The sequence below is a fragment of the Chiloscyllium punctatum genome, chromosome 23 (assembly GCF_047496795.1).
Source record: "Chiloscyllium punctatum isolate Juve2018m chromosome 23, sChiPun1.3, whole genome shotgun sequence".
NCBI classification, from domain to species: domain Eukaryota; kingdom Metazoa; phylum Chordata; class Chondrichthyes; order Orectolobiformes; family Hemiscylliidae; genus Chiloscyllium; species Chiloscyllium punctatum.
The window spans coordinates 85,437,885-85,452,329 of NC_092761.1; positions in this window are offsets into that span (position 1 = coordinate 85,437,885).

Genomic DNA, 14,445 nt, shown 5'->3' on the forward strand with positions numbered 1-14,445 from the left:
CTACCAATAAAAGCTAACACAACGTATGCCTTCTTAACAATCCCATCAACCTGGGCAGCAACTTTCAAGGATCTATGTACCTGGACAACAGAGATCTCTCTGCTCACCTACAATACCAAGAATCTTACCATTAGCCCAGTGCTCTGCATTCCTGTTACTTCCTCCATAGTGAATCACCTCACAATTTTCCATATTTGCCACCTATCAGCCCAACTCTGCACCTTATCTATGTCCCTCTGTAACCTGCAACATCCTTCGGCACGGTCCACAACTCCACCGACTTTAGTGTCATCCACAAGTTTACTAACACATCCTTCTATGCCCTCATCCGGGTCATTTATAAAAATGACAAACAGCAGTGGACCTAAAATAGATCTTTGTGGTATACACCACTAGTAAATGTAGGAAAATGTGAAGTCATCCACTTTGGTAGGAAGAATCAATAGGTAGACTATTATTAAATTGAGGTAGACACCCAAAAGAAGCAGCAAACTGGCATTTGGGTGTTCTTGTGTGTAAGCCAGAAATAAGTTAGCATACAGCTACAGCAAGTAATTCGGAAGGGAAATGGAATTTTGGTCTTTATTAATAAAGTGTTGTTTTTTACAAACAGGGAGACTTTTAACAATTGCTTAGGGTATTGATGAGGCTGTTGTGCTATGTCCGGTTTTGATCCAAAAATAATATATTGGCATTAACGGCTTTTCAAACTGGGCTAGTTCCTGGGATGTAGGGGTTGACTTGTCAAGAATGGCTAAGATAATCCTTTGTTCATTAAAGTGTGAAGAATAAGAAGTCATTTTATGAAACTTACACGATTCTGAAGGGCCTTGACAGAGTAGATGTTGAGAAGTTGTTTCCACTAGTGGGGAGAGTCATAAATTAGGGAACATATTTACACAAAATGTAAAACAGAGTTATGATGGGTGCATCATTGAAAATATTCAAATAGGTAGCAGATAGAATGTTGAAGTATTGGGGACATGATGGTTCGACACAAAAGAGGAATTAAAGCCTTGGCCATAATAACTGTTACCTTGTTGAATGGCGGGGCAGGTTTGAGGGATAGAGTGGATAACTCCTGCTGCTTTTTCTGATGCTTTTCTGTGCCACACCAGACCAATCAGGTCTTGTAGGTCCCTACCAGGAAAGAGACAGTGTCAGCAAAGCTAGCAGCTGGATCCTTCATCAGAATGCGTTGTGGTGAGGGTCCATCATACAGCACAGAAATGGACCTTTTAATCCAACCAGTCCATGCTGACCACAACCCCAAACTAACCTAGTCATACTTCCCTACACTTGGCCCTTATCCATCCAAACATTTCTTATTCATGTATTTATCTATATGCCTTTTAAATGTTGTAACTGTACCCATTCCATCACTTCCTCTGGAAGTTCATTCCATACACAAACCATTGTTTGTGTAAAAAAAAATTGCCCTTCATGTCTTTTTTAAATCTTTCTCCTTTCACCTTGAAATTATGCCCCACAGCCTTGAAATCCCCCATCCTAGGGAAAAGACAGCAGCCATTCACATTATCTACGCCCCCTCATGATTTTATAAACCTCTCTAACCTCAGCCTGTTACGCTTCAGAGAAAGAAGTCCACATGATCCAGCCTCTCCCTATAGCTCAAACCTTTTGGTCCTGGCAACATCCTGGTCAATCATCTCAGAACCCTCTTCAACTTAATAAGGTCCTTTCTATGTTGGTTGTTGCATTGGAAGAGAGTCACTCTGTTCTCTTTCCCGCTATCCTTCTTCTGGGAGAACCGCCTTGTGGAAGGTTATGGAGTCAGGAATCCAGCACTCACGCTAGCGCACATCGTTTCTTCCTTGCTCACTTCTGTCCCAGGTGCCCCGCAAAGACTTAATATTGCTATAAGTAAAGGTAAAGTCACCATGGTCTTACCAGATCTTGCTTTCTGATTAGAGGGCACTGGTTGGTTGTGGTTTAACCTGAGGGTCACTACACCTCAAGTGAGGGGATGGGTTGAGATTAAGTGTTATTCTCAATAATCTCACTCAGTACAAGATTTGAACCCACGCTGTTGGTGGCACACTGTGTTCCAAACATCCGTCCAGCCAATTGATACTTTTCATTGCGACAAGTAAGACTTGAATGGCGGCCTATTCTTTCAGGCAAACATTAAAGATCCCATAACACTATTTAAAGATGGGCAGCAATTTCTCCCAATACCTTGGTCATCACTTGACCCTTAATTAACCATCAAAATCAGATTAATTGGTCAATTGGCACATTGCTGTTGTGGAAATTTGATGCAAATAAAATTGCAGCCATAACAACAGTGACCTAAGAATAGTCCAATGTACCTGAAACACAGGATTTCTTAACTACGTTTATACTGCTTAGCAGGTAGATGATTATGTTATCATTATTGTTATTGTTATTGCTAAGAGGTTTAAGATGAATAGAAAATTTGGTGGGTTAGATCAAGATAAATTATTTCCTGTCATGAGGAAGTTATGAATAGGTGAGCAAAACTTTCAGCTTAAAATTCAGGCTAAGCTCATCAGGAATGATGTAAAAACATAATTGATTGTATCTCCACCTTTGACCCCTTCCTGGGGGACTAAGGAGTTAGCAAACACTTAGGAAGACAATTTGGACATTTTAAATCAACTTTTCATGGGACATTTTAAATCAACTTTTCATGACACATTTTCAGGATAGGATAGCTTTTGAACTTAGGACATTTGGCTCAGATGTAGGGACACTATCACTGGGCTATATCAACTTTATATCACAAATAGCTTTGAGTACATTAGTTAAAATGTCTTGCTCCAATTGTGCAGATCCACATCACGTGTTGTATGTACAGTTTTGGTCTCCTTATATTAGGAAGGAAGTAATTGAGGGAGTATGACAGGTATTCACCAAATTAATCACTGGGATGTTGGGACTGTCTTCAGAAGAGAGACTGAAGGAGCTGGACCTATATCCTTTCAAGTTTCAAATGACGAGAGGTGATCTTGTTGAAACTTGCAATATTCTGAGAAGGATGTGATCAGATGTTTCTCCTGGCAGATGAGTCTAGTCCCAATGGACACAATCTCAGATGAAGAGGCTTATTATTTAAAAATGAGATAAAGAGCAATTTCTTCATTTAGAGGGTTGTGAATCTTAGCAATCCTCGACCCAAGAGGACTGTAGAAGTTTAATGACTGAACATGTGCGAGACAGAAATTGTTAGGTTTCTGGATACTAATAACATCAAAGGTGATAACGTGAGAAAAGTGGTGTTGAGGTGGATGATCCATTTGAATGGTGGAGTAGGTTCAATGGGCTGAATGATCTGTTACCTCTCCTATTTCTATCCTTCCTATGTGTATCTCTCTCCTCCTTTTCTCTCTTTCCTTCCCACTTCATAGAAGAGCTGCTGGGGCTAGGGATTAAGTAGCAATTTTAAAACAAGGTTTATAAATTTTTTCAGCGTGGGTTCTAAGAGTTACAGAACAAAGTCAAGAACTAAGACAGAATTAAAATAGAATTCAGTCATGATCTGATTAATCTACTGTCCTCCTTTCTTCTCCGTTCCTCTAACATGCTGTTACAAAAAGTAAAGTATTCCATTTTTCATTAGACAGATATATTTAGATATTAGATAAATCTTTACACCAGGCCTAGACCTTTGGATAAGTAAACATGACCACTAAACATGAATAATGTTGACAATTAGAAACTAACAACAGTCTTTTGTACTGACCTCAGTTTAACACCCATTTACTTTGACAAGTCATTGTCATTTATAATGTTGTTTATATGAAAAAAATGATCTTTTATCACTTGATCTTGGAACATTCAGAACTCTAACAACAATCTAAAGACAGGCAAATGTTTCATATACAGCATTATCATTTGAAAGACTTTACTTCAGTTGAAGTGACATTGAAATTGAAGAATAGGCAGGAGGTTATAATTGAGGTTCTCCGCTTGATGGAAAGCCTTTGTCCAAACTCATCCCCAAGGCTTGGTCTATATTAAACTTTTTATTCCTCATTACAACCAATCAGACTAGTGCCAGTCAAATGTTTCTAATTCATCAGCTTGTGGCCCTCAACCTCCAGGAACTCTCAGCAGTACTTTCTTTCCTGATCAGCTATTTTTGAAGTTATCAACCCATGTTGTGGAAAAAATCTCTGAAGAGATAGTAACCATGCTGAAGCAGCTGCACAAATCCCCATTGAATAGCATACTAACAAAATGCATTCTTTAAAACTGCTGTGCCTGTCCCTTTTCCTTCTGATTCTCCCCATTGCTCTAAAAATTACAACTTTTATTTTGGATTACACAATCTGCCTTCATATGTCTTGATGCCTCTCTGTGTTAAATTTTGTTTGAAGTACCTTTTCAAATTAAAAAGAGTGATATAAATGCAATTGTCGGAATAGTTCTCACATATATTTATCTCCCATTTTACACTTTTTCTTGTTCATTTTATGTTGAAAAGTAAGACTTCTTATTATATTATAAACATTTCTCACCTATGAACCTCCTGCAAGTTATTCAACCTGGCTATGATCAAGATTCAGTTCCAAAAGCTGTTCTTCGTAATGGTCCTTCAGAAGATCATACGTAAAATTTTGACCTTGTAATGGTACCAGCTCAAGATCAGATCAAATTGTAGTATAATGACATATGACAGATGATGTGACTCTGACATTAGTAAAAGATTAAGAGAGAAAATATCAGACTGCAAGAAGCATGCAAAAATAGTGAGTAGATGATGCACTAGAGAGCTCAACCTCAACCAATGGAACAATGTAAATATATGGGTCGAGAGTGGGGTGCTGGAAAAGCACAGCAAGTCAGGCAGCATCCAAGGAGCAGGAGAATCTACGTTTCGGACATATGCCCTTCATCAGGAATGAGGCTTGTGGGCGGAGGGATGCTGAGAGATAAATGGGAGTAGGGTGGGACTGGGGGAAAGGCAGCTGGGGATGCGATAGGTAGGTGAAGGTATGAAAGTGATAGGTCGGAAAGGAGGGCTGAGCAGATAGGTGGGAAAAGTGATGGACATGTCAAGAGGCCGGTGCCAAGTTGGAGGCTTGGGACTGGGATAAGGTGGGGGGAGGGGAAATGAGGAAACAGGTGAAATCCAAGATTTACAAGGATGCTGTTAGGGTTGGAAGATTTTATATGCCAATAATAAAACCACTCCCCTGAGGTGGGAGAGTCCAGAACTAGAGGTTTAAGGTGAGAAGGGAACGATATAAAAGAGACCTAAGGGGCAACCTTTTCACACAGAGGGTGGTGCGTGTGTGGAATGAGTTGCCAGAGGAAGTGGTGGAGGCTGGTACAATTACAACATTTAAGAGGCATCTGGATGGGTATATGAATGGGAAGGGTTTAAAGGGATACGGGCCAGATGCTGGCAGGTGGGACTAGATTGGGTTGGAATTCCTGGTCATGATGGACGTGTTGGACCGAAGAGTCTGTTTCTGTGCTGTATGACTCTATGATTCCTCAATTTACTGATATTTGACACTGGTGTAATGTCGCTACTCATTCTGGACTAAGGCAAAATGTCGAATATAACTGGGACATTATTGCCATATAAAATGCAAATGATCACCATTCTTCAATCTACCGTGAAGATTTAGTTTGTCATAAATGATTCCTATAAAAATAACTATTCCCTGCAGACCTTTCTATAGTTATAGCTGAAGATTACATTTGTTAAAGCTAGCAAGCACAGTCTGCGGTCTAGTGAATATTCTTTCCCTGCCACACATGTGCTGAGGGAGATGCAAAACATAACTGGAATAACATATTAAATGAAATTAAAATAATGGATTAAGTTAGAGGAAGATAGAAGAAACAAAATGGTCACATGGGGGTTATTTTATAAGTGCACAAGTGATTGAGATGTAAATATTTTGGCTGATGCTGATTACAGCATTTGAAAGACATTAACGCAAAGAAAGAAAATGTGATTGAGAGCAAACAAAACAAGAAACTAATGGGAAAGAAAAGACCAGCTGGTCCATCAAGCCCCTTGGATCCTGGTGTAGAACTCTGGGACAGATGAGAAAGTGGGGCTGTAACATCGCTGCACATAAGGGAAATCTATAATGAGACAAGTGTTGAACACAGGCATTTCAATTATCTAGTCACTGACATTTTTGATTACCTAAACTCTGACTGCAATTAAGTTAGGCAATAACAAGAATTTGTGTACCCATAATAGACCTTACTTGTAAATATTCAATTGGCTACATGGGTGATAAACAAAACATTATTGCCATATAAAATCCTACTGATCACCATTCTATCATGAAGGTTTAGTTGGTCATAAACGATTTCTATAAAAACTGTCATGATTTTGGTGGTGAGAAGGTGTGTTTAAGAGACACGTGCATGTAATAGCACTTCTGGATATGAAATAAAGGAAATAAAAACAAAAATTTGTGGCTGGGGCTCTTGTGGCACAGTAGTAGTGTCCCTCCCTCTAGGATAGGCAGCCCAGCTTCAAGTCCCACCTGATCCAGAAGTAAGCCATAAGATCTATGAACAGGTTGATATGATTCGCTACACATCAGACAGTGTTCCTCTTGGGTAGTAAATATCAGAGGCTGCTGGGGCCAGAATTATATGAAGTTGGCCAGATTATGTGGTAACTACAAATTATTGTTGTGATGTTCCTCGAATCCAAAAAAACATCGCATCTCAGAACTTGATATAATTGATCTAAACAGTGAAAATCAAGGCTTAATTACCAGGAAGGATGCCAAAACTGAACATCTAACTGGGAACATTTTAGGTCTCTATGACATTGTACCTCAGTTATTTAACCTGTCAATTCTCATTATTTAAGCTTAAGGGTGAAGATTACACAGTTGGATGAGATAACAGAAGGCACTTAATCCTTTTGAAATTGTGTCCCAAAATGAAATTGGCATATTCAGAAGATGGTCTTGTATTTCAATGGCTTTCAGATCTCTTGTTATCTATTCTTGTGATACACAATTCTCATGCTCCCACCACATTTCTTCCTGTGAGCATTCACACAACCAAACATTTAGAGCTCCTTTGCGCTATCAAATAGAATTTTTTTCCATAATTTTCTCTATTTTAACTTCATCCAAAGGTCTTAAGACCATGCTAGCTTTGTGAGATCTAACAGCCGTTTCATTGTACTGGAAAAGAAACAAACAGAGAGATATTAGGATTTGAGGTACTTCTCCAGTGAGTCAGTTAGATTTTTTGCTTGATGTTACATTTCCCTGTTTCTGTTGGGCATTCCACGTAGCTTCTGTCAAATCAATTTTAATTTCAACTTTAATTAATTACTGTGCTGCCCAAACCTTCCATTATGATGCTGGAGATAATGAAGAAAATGAAACATTCTCCTTGTGTATTGAGATGTTCTGAGGTTGTGACACTGCGCAAAGAACAAATAAATCATTCTCTTTATCAGGGCCTAATATTATTAGACATACTATAAAACTGTGGATACCTGTGATGTCAGCATAAAAATCGTAAAACTGAGCAGGTGCCAATTAGACAGCTGTCAGTGCTAGCTTCTCTCCAATCTAAATATTGCTGAACTTTTGCCAAAAATAGAGGCATGTTGCCAAAGCCCTTTGTGTTGCACTCATCAGGACAGATGCAAGAATACCAAATTTGGAAAAGAACAACAATTTAAATCACAAAAGAATTGGGTGGTGTTTAGTTGGAAAATCAACTATGATTAGCCAAGGTGTTGGATGAAGAAAAGAATGAACACTTATGATGAAGCTTTGGCCATTCTGAGATGAATAGCCAACCAATCAGCACTTTTTCCTCTGTAACATAAATTTCTGTGATCATTTGAAATTTGACATTCTTGCCTTTGTCCTGATGAGTGCAAGGCAAAAAGACTCAGTAACATTTCAACATACTACCGTTTCTGTTCTTTCTAATCTGGCTGCTTCCGTCTACTAATCAAGGACAAACGATAGCTAGATCTGCCTGAATATATCAAATACAAGCTTCAAAAGTGCTAAAAACCAGGCAAAATATTCAACAGTAAGATTAAAATGTGAAATCTCTAATAGATATGATTACCAGGACACAGTTACTGAGCCAGCTGAGGTTACCATGAAGAACACTCTTTCTTAATCCCTTCCCCTTGTCTGAGATGTGGTGACCCTCAGATTAAATCACCATTAGTTATCTCTCTCTAATGAGAGAGCAGTCTATGCTCCAATAAGACTATAGAGGTTTTACTTTTCACTTTTTGCTTAAGTACGTACAGAAAATTCTGTTTAGCAAAATCTATGTGTAATGAATTGTTGAATTTGTACTTAAATCCTGGAAGTCAGTACCTCCCAAGCTTTTTTTCATCGTTACCCCATTCTGAGGTTTCAAACCTGGATCAATCTCTCAGTTAGAATAGTGGGAGTGGAGATAAGGTGGGTTGTGGTGGGTTGAAAAATGTGGTGTTGATAAAACACAGCAGGCCAGGCAGCATACGAGGAGCAGGAGAATCGACGTTTCAGGAACCTGAAACCCGAAACGTTGATTCTCCTGCTCCTCAGATGCTGCCTGGCCTGCTGTGTTTTTCCAGCACCACATTTTTCAACTCTGGTCTCCAGCATCTGCAGTCCTCACTTTCTCTGGGTTGTGGTGGGGTAAGTGTGAGACCCAGGAGTCTGTTAGGAAGGAAGCACAGCTATTATAACCTGGTTGGAACTCCAAATTGCTCCCTCAGAACTAGTGGCTCCAAAATGTCAGCCTATGACACCACTTACAGGTCCCAGAGTTTGCTTTGAGAAACCCTGCTTTATGCTCGAAATTTACATACCCACCAATCAGCTTACTTGACAGAGTTTAAAATGAGAGACGAGAAAGGTTTTCATTTACAGTTATTTCATTAACCTGTTTGGACACATTGTGACACATTTCTGGGACAGGTGGGAGTTAAACATGATCCTTCTGGCCTAGAGGTAGGGAGGCTACCCATGTGCCATAACGGCCTGAAATGCTTTCACTTATATAGTACCTTTCACCAATCCCAGAACCTCTTCCAGCATTTTGCAACTCATGAAATACTTTTGATGTGTAGTCACTGTTGGGCTGTAAACATCGTCCGCGTGGCTGACAGGAGACTCCCCAAGCAGGTGCTCTACTCCCTGCTCTGAAATGGCAGGCTAACCCCAGGTGGATAGAGGAAGTGCTTCAGGGATACCCTCAAGGCCTCACTGGCCAAGTGCATCATTCCCACAGTCATCTGGGAATCACTGGCCAAAGACTTTTCAAAGTGGAGGAAGAGTATTGTGAAGGCGTTGAGCACCTTAAGACTTGCCGTTAGCAAACAGCAGAAGCAGAGCAAAAGGTATGCACTGCCACATCAATGCTTTACCCACCCCTTTCCATGACCACCTTTTGCCCCAAGTGTGGCAGAGTCTGTGGAAGCCACATTGGTCCGTTCAGCCATGTATGGACTCACCCTGACAGTGGGAGAGAGTCATCCTTCTCTACAATCGACCACCCATGCTGATAACGATGACTGTAAACAACATTGTCATGAAATCCCTGCAGACAGTTAGTGATAATGACCTGTTGACAATAATGGTAATAATCCTGTTATCGCTATATCAATTCAAGCTAAAGAGAGAGAGAGAGAGCTTCCTCTAATAGGTCATTGAAATTTCTAAAGTTCACCTGAAGAGGCAGATACTGTGTCCTGAACATGAGCAGACAAATTACAGCAGCTGTTACTCAGATTCTTCAGCCTGCTTCACCATTTAATAAGATCATGGCTGGATGGCTGGGTCGTGGCGTGGAGAGATATTAACAGTGTGGGTTCGATTTCTGCACTGACTGAGTTTACTATGAAGGACTCGCCTTCTCAAACTCTCCCCCCACGGAAGGAGTGGTAACCCTCAGGTTAAACCACCATCATTCATCTCTCTCCCTAATGAGAGATCAATCGTATAGTAAGACTATAGCAACTTTACCTTCATTGTTAGCCTTAATTTTCTGACAGTAAATGATCAAAGAATATTAAAAAAATAAAACCATCGATGATCTGATTACACCATATTCCTACTTACCCCGATAACATGTAGTGGTTAGAATGAGATTGGCCAGTTGGATCTCATTGAATATAAGTTCCCTGATTGGGGCTGTTAACCTGGGCTAATCAGGGAGCCCTGGCTGACAGATAGAAACAGGAGATTCAAAAGGTCTTCTCATTCTAGGAACTGGCTCTGAGCTGGCTGGTCAGGGTCCATGTACTGCGCACATAGTAATAAAGGATGAATTGATGATGGGATACTGGCTCCATGGATTTACTTCATAACTTTTCACCCCTTGCTTATTAATAATAGCTCCATGCCCTGCGTCTATTTTAAGAATATTCAAACACTTTTCTCCCATGGTCTTTTGAGGGAGAGATTTCAAAGACTCATAACCCTCTATGAGAAAAACAATTCTCCTCATTTTCATTTTTAATTTAGCTGCCCCTTATTTGAAGGAGAAAGCATCTTTTCCTTACCCAGTCTGTCAAGATCCATCGGTTTCCACATTTATTCTATCTGCTGCAGGCTTTCCTAACTGTAATTTATTTAGTTTAAACAGCAGTTGTTGGAGGGGAAGTATGCTTTGAAAGTATTAGTAGCCTTTTTCAAAATCTACCACCCTTACAAGTGTTAAGTGGCTGCATCCCTTTATGTTACTTATAAACAATAAGACTTGCTGACACCAGATTTCTTCCCTCCTCCTTCCTCTCAGATGACATAAGGCACAATATAAATAAAGTGAATCATCCGAGTTCATCAAAAGCAATTCACCCTGCTTCCAAATTAACACTCCATATCGAAAAATAAAGTTTCCTTCTGGTTGTTAGCCTAGGGTTCAGTTAACAGGATGTGATACAAAGTGATACAGATAGACAACCATTTATCCAAAATCCCGAAATCCGAAAAGCTCCGAAATCCAAATGCATTTTCGTGAAGTTTTTTTTTCTCATTAACAAGGTTGTTTGGTGTGTCAACAATTAACCCAACTCCATACCCACTCAATGCGTGTCACTCAGATGCGACGTGTAGGAGTGTGGCCCAGCACTGGCAGGCCTCAATTCTGTTTCAGGGCCCATTTTACTCACAGTGTGTCTGCTGTTTGGTAAGATTTTTAAAAATTTCACCATCAAACTGATACTTGTTCTGAAATTTGAAAAATTCTGAGTTCAGAAAACCAGCTGGTCCCGAGCATTTCCGATGAAGGATTGTGAACCTATACCAATAGCGTGGGTTCAATTCCTGCACTGGCTAAAGTTTACCATGAAAGACTCTCCCTTCTCAGACTCTCCCCTCACCTAAGAAGAGGTGATTCTCAGGTGATTCTCATTCCCTAATGAGAGAGCAATCCTACATATGACAATGCTGCTTCTTTAACAAGGAAATGTTGTCCTTGGTTTTTTTTTCCCAGAGAAGTTAGAAAGACACAGGTTCCTCTCTGTCTGATTTGGATGGATTTTAGGGCCAATGTGACTATAGCTAACAGATACTGCCTCAGCCAAAAGGCTTTCAAGTAAAGAAAAACACTTTTACAATGAAAGGGGTGTGGTCAGTTGGCTCAGCTCAGCTTTTCTCTGCTTTGATTTGGCGTTAGCATGCAGTCTGGCCATTCAGAGCTGCTGGTTTATAGAGGCTCCTGGTCCAAGAAACTACACCATGTAAGAAGGTGTTCCATGCTGAATCTCTCTGCCATCTCTCTCTCTCTCCTGTAAGATCCTGTGTTTAATTTTAACTTTTTGCCAAAGGGTGTTTATGGGGATTGTTGCAGGCATTTGGAAAAACCTCATTAAGTTGGGATAAGTCTGTTGGGTTTTCGGATAGGTTAAATTATTCTGAGTTCTGTTCCCTTTTGTTTGTGTTTCATTTGGTGCTCTCTAAATAAATTTGGTTTTGTTTAAAACTGAGGGGTTTTGACCAGCTGCATCACTCCTGGAATATCCACTATACACCTGCTCAAGACAACTAGGGTCTGGGCTAGCCTCTTGAAATGTTTTGAGGGGGTCTGGCCTGGTCCATAGCATATAGTAAGATGAACACAATCTTACTTTCATTATTAGCCTCAACTTTCTGATAGTAAATGATAAAGAATGTTAAAATAAAATCAGTCCAGTTCCTGCTCCTGAGAAGCTTTTCATTAATCCCTGCTAGAGAGTGCAATATATCCAATAGGAAGGGTTTAAGTGCAGTTGTGAAGTTCACCACAGTTCAATAGCTAATCCTCAATCTTGGGCTGACAAATGAAGAATAGCTACTTGGGGCACGTATAAAAAAGGGCTATAATGACCAGGTTCTAGTGGGAGTCAACCACCTCAGGATAAGGTGAAAAACAGTTTCTGCAGGAGGAGTGATGGTGAGGTGATATGTGTAAATTGGTATATATATATATATATATATATAAAATGCAACATGGGATGCGTTTTAACTGTCAATCAAACAGCCAAAAATTACCAAAATTAAACAGCCTTTTTGGGCAGCAAATTCCAGATTCATAGACAAAGCACAACCTGCCCTATTTGAAATGGTGTTAACAAAGTCCAGCAGATGGAAAAGGAGACAGCTGAACATTCAATGCACCGATTATATTTTACACAGAACCTTTTTCTCCTTTCAAGCTAATCACACTGACATTTAATGGGCCACCTCTGTCCAGGGGAGACAGAGTGATGATTGATGACTGAAAAACACCATGTGTTTCTCTTCAATTTGTAGAGTCTCCATAGATTGTGCCAAAGTGCTGGCAGCTGTTAACCACATGGGAGGATCCTTCAGCAATCTGTTGACTTGGAATTACTTTCCTTTCTACCTTTCCTTTCGCTGTGGTTCGGGCGTTTGCTTTGCTGAACACCTCTGTCCAGTTTGTGTGAGATTTTTCCTGAGCACCCAGTCCCTTGCACTCTCTGTCATACTCCCACCCTGGCCTCATTGCTTTTCGACTGTTCCTCTACTCTTCAGTGGAGTTCAAAGAACCACATTGCATCATAGGTACTGAACAAATCATTCAGATCCAACACGGAGTTCAATCCTTTCAGATCAGAATCACAGATCTCAATACTTTCGATAGAGGGTATACTGGTAATGATTCTGCTGTTTATTTAATTTCCCCCCACTTCCATAGACATTCCTCCTCTTTCTTCACCCTCCTCCCACTTTCTTTCCTTGTCTTTACATTCACTTAAAACCTGTTGCATTTATAATATTTTCTTGTTCTGATGGTATACTAGGACATTATCTGCAACTTTCTCTCCACAGATGTTGTCTGATCCGCTGAGTATTTCCAGAATGTTCTGTTTGTCTTTACTATTTCATTATTTTTGCTTTCCTTGACCCATCTTAAAACTTGATATTCTGAGGACGGGTCACTGGACCTGAAACACCAACTCTGGTTTCTCTCCACTGAGGCTGCCAGACTTGCATTATAACATATCTTTAACTATCACTGAGTGTGTTCTGTTATCTTTCCATGATGTACTCTTGTGTGTTGACCCCACAGTTCCCAATCTTTTATTTTGATTTTTTGATATTTATCTTGGGATACATGACAAAGCCATGGTTGTTCTACCTAAATGTTGCTAACCTTGAATGTAAAACAAAAATGAATATTCCCTCATGCGTAGTAATTGTAAAAGAAAGGAAGAGCTTAAATCCTGTTTTGCATTAATTTATTGACAAAGAAACGATTGAAGTTCATTACTCTGCCTTTTCTTACATTAAGAACAGGTAAGATCAGATGACAAATAACTATGGGTGTATCCCAAAATATCCTTCAGAAACTTGACTGAATTATACATAGCTTTAACAAGAAAATCCTCCATCGTTCCCCTTACAACACACATAGAATTCTTTGTGCTAGAAACCAGGATGATGGCCTTGGGATACTTAGGTTAGAGTTGCAGATTCCTTTTGCAATTATGAGAAAACAAAAGGCCTTGGAATCTTGCAATGACAAAGTGAATCAGGTTTCTTTTCATTACTGTATGGAAAATGATCTGCAGCGGTTGGAAGAGCTTTGGCAATTAAAGGTACTCAAGGAAGTTGAAATGCCTGTGAGAAAGACATCCTAGAAAAGCAGTGATGGAGGAATCACTGAATCCCACAAAACCTGTCCAGTTTGTAACATCAACAAAATCAATGTGGAGATGCTGGTGTTGGACTGGGGTGGACAAAGTCAGAAGTAACATGACACCACGTTATAGTCCAAAAGGTTTATTTGAAATCACAAGCTTTCAGGTAGTAGCCCCTCCACTTCACCTGACAAAGGGGGGCAGTGCTCCGAAAGCATGTAATTTCAAATAAACCTGTTGGATTATAACCTGGTGTCATGTGACTTCTGACTTTCTCAATAACGTCAAGTGCAAATCATAAAGAATGAAGGGGATCAGAGTTCGCTAAATGGGTTGGTTTGAGAAGTCAGGGTCTCAGA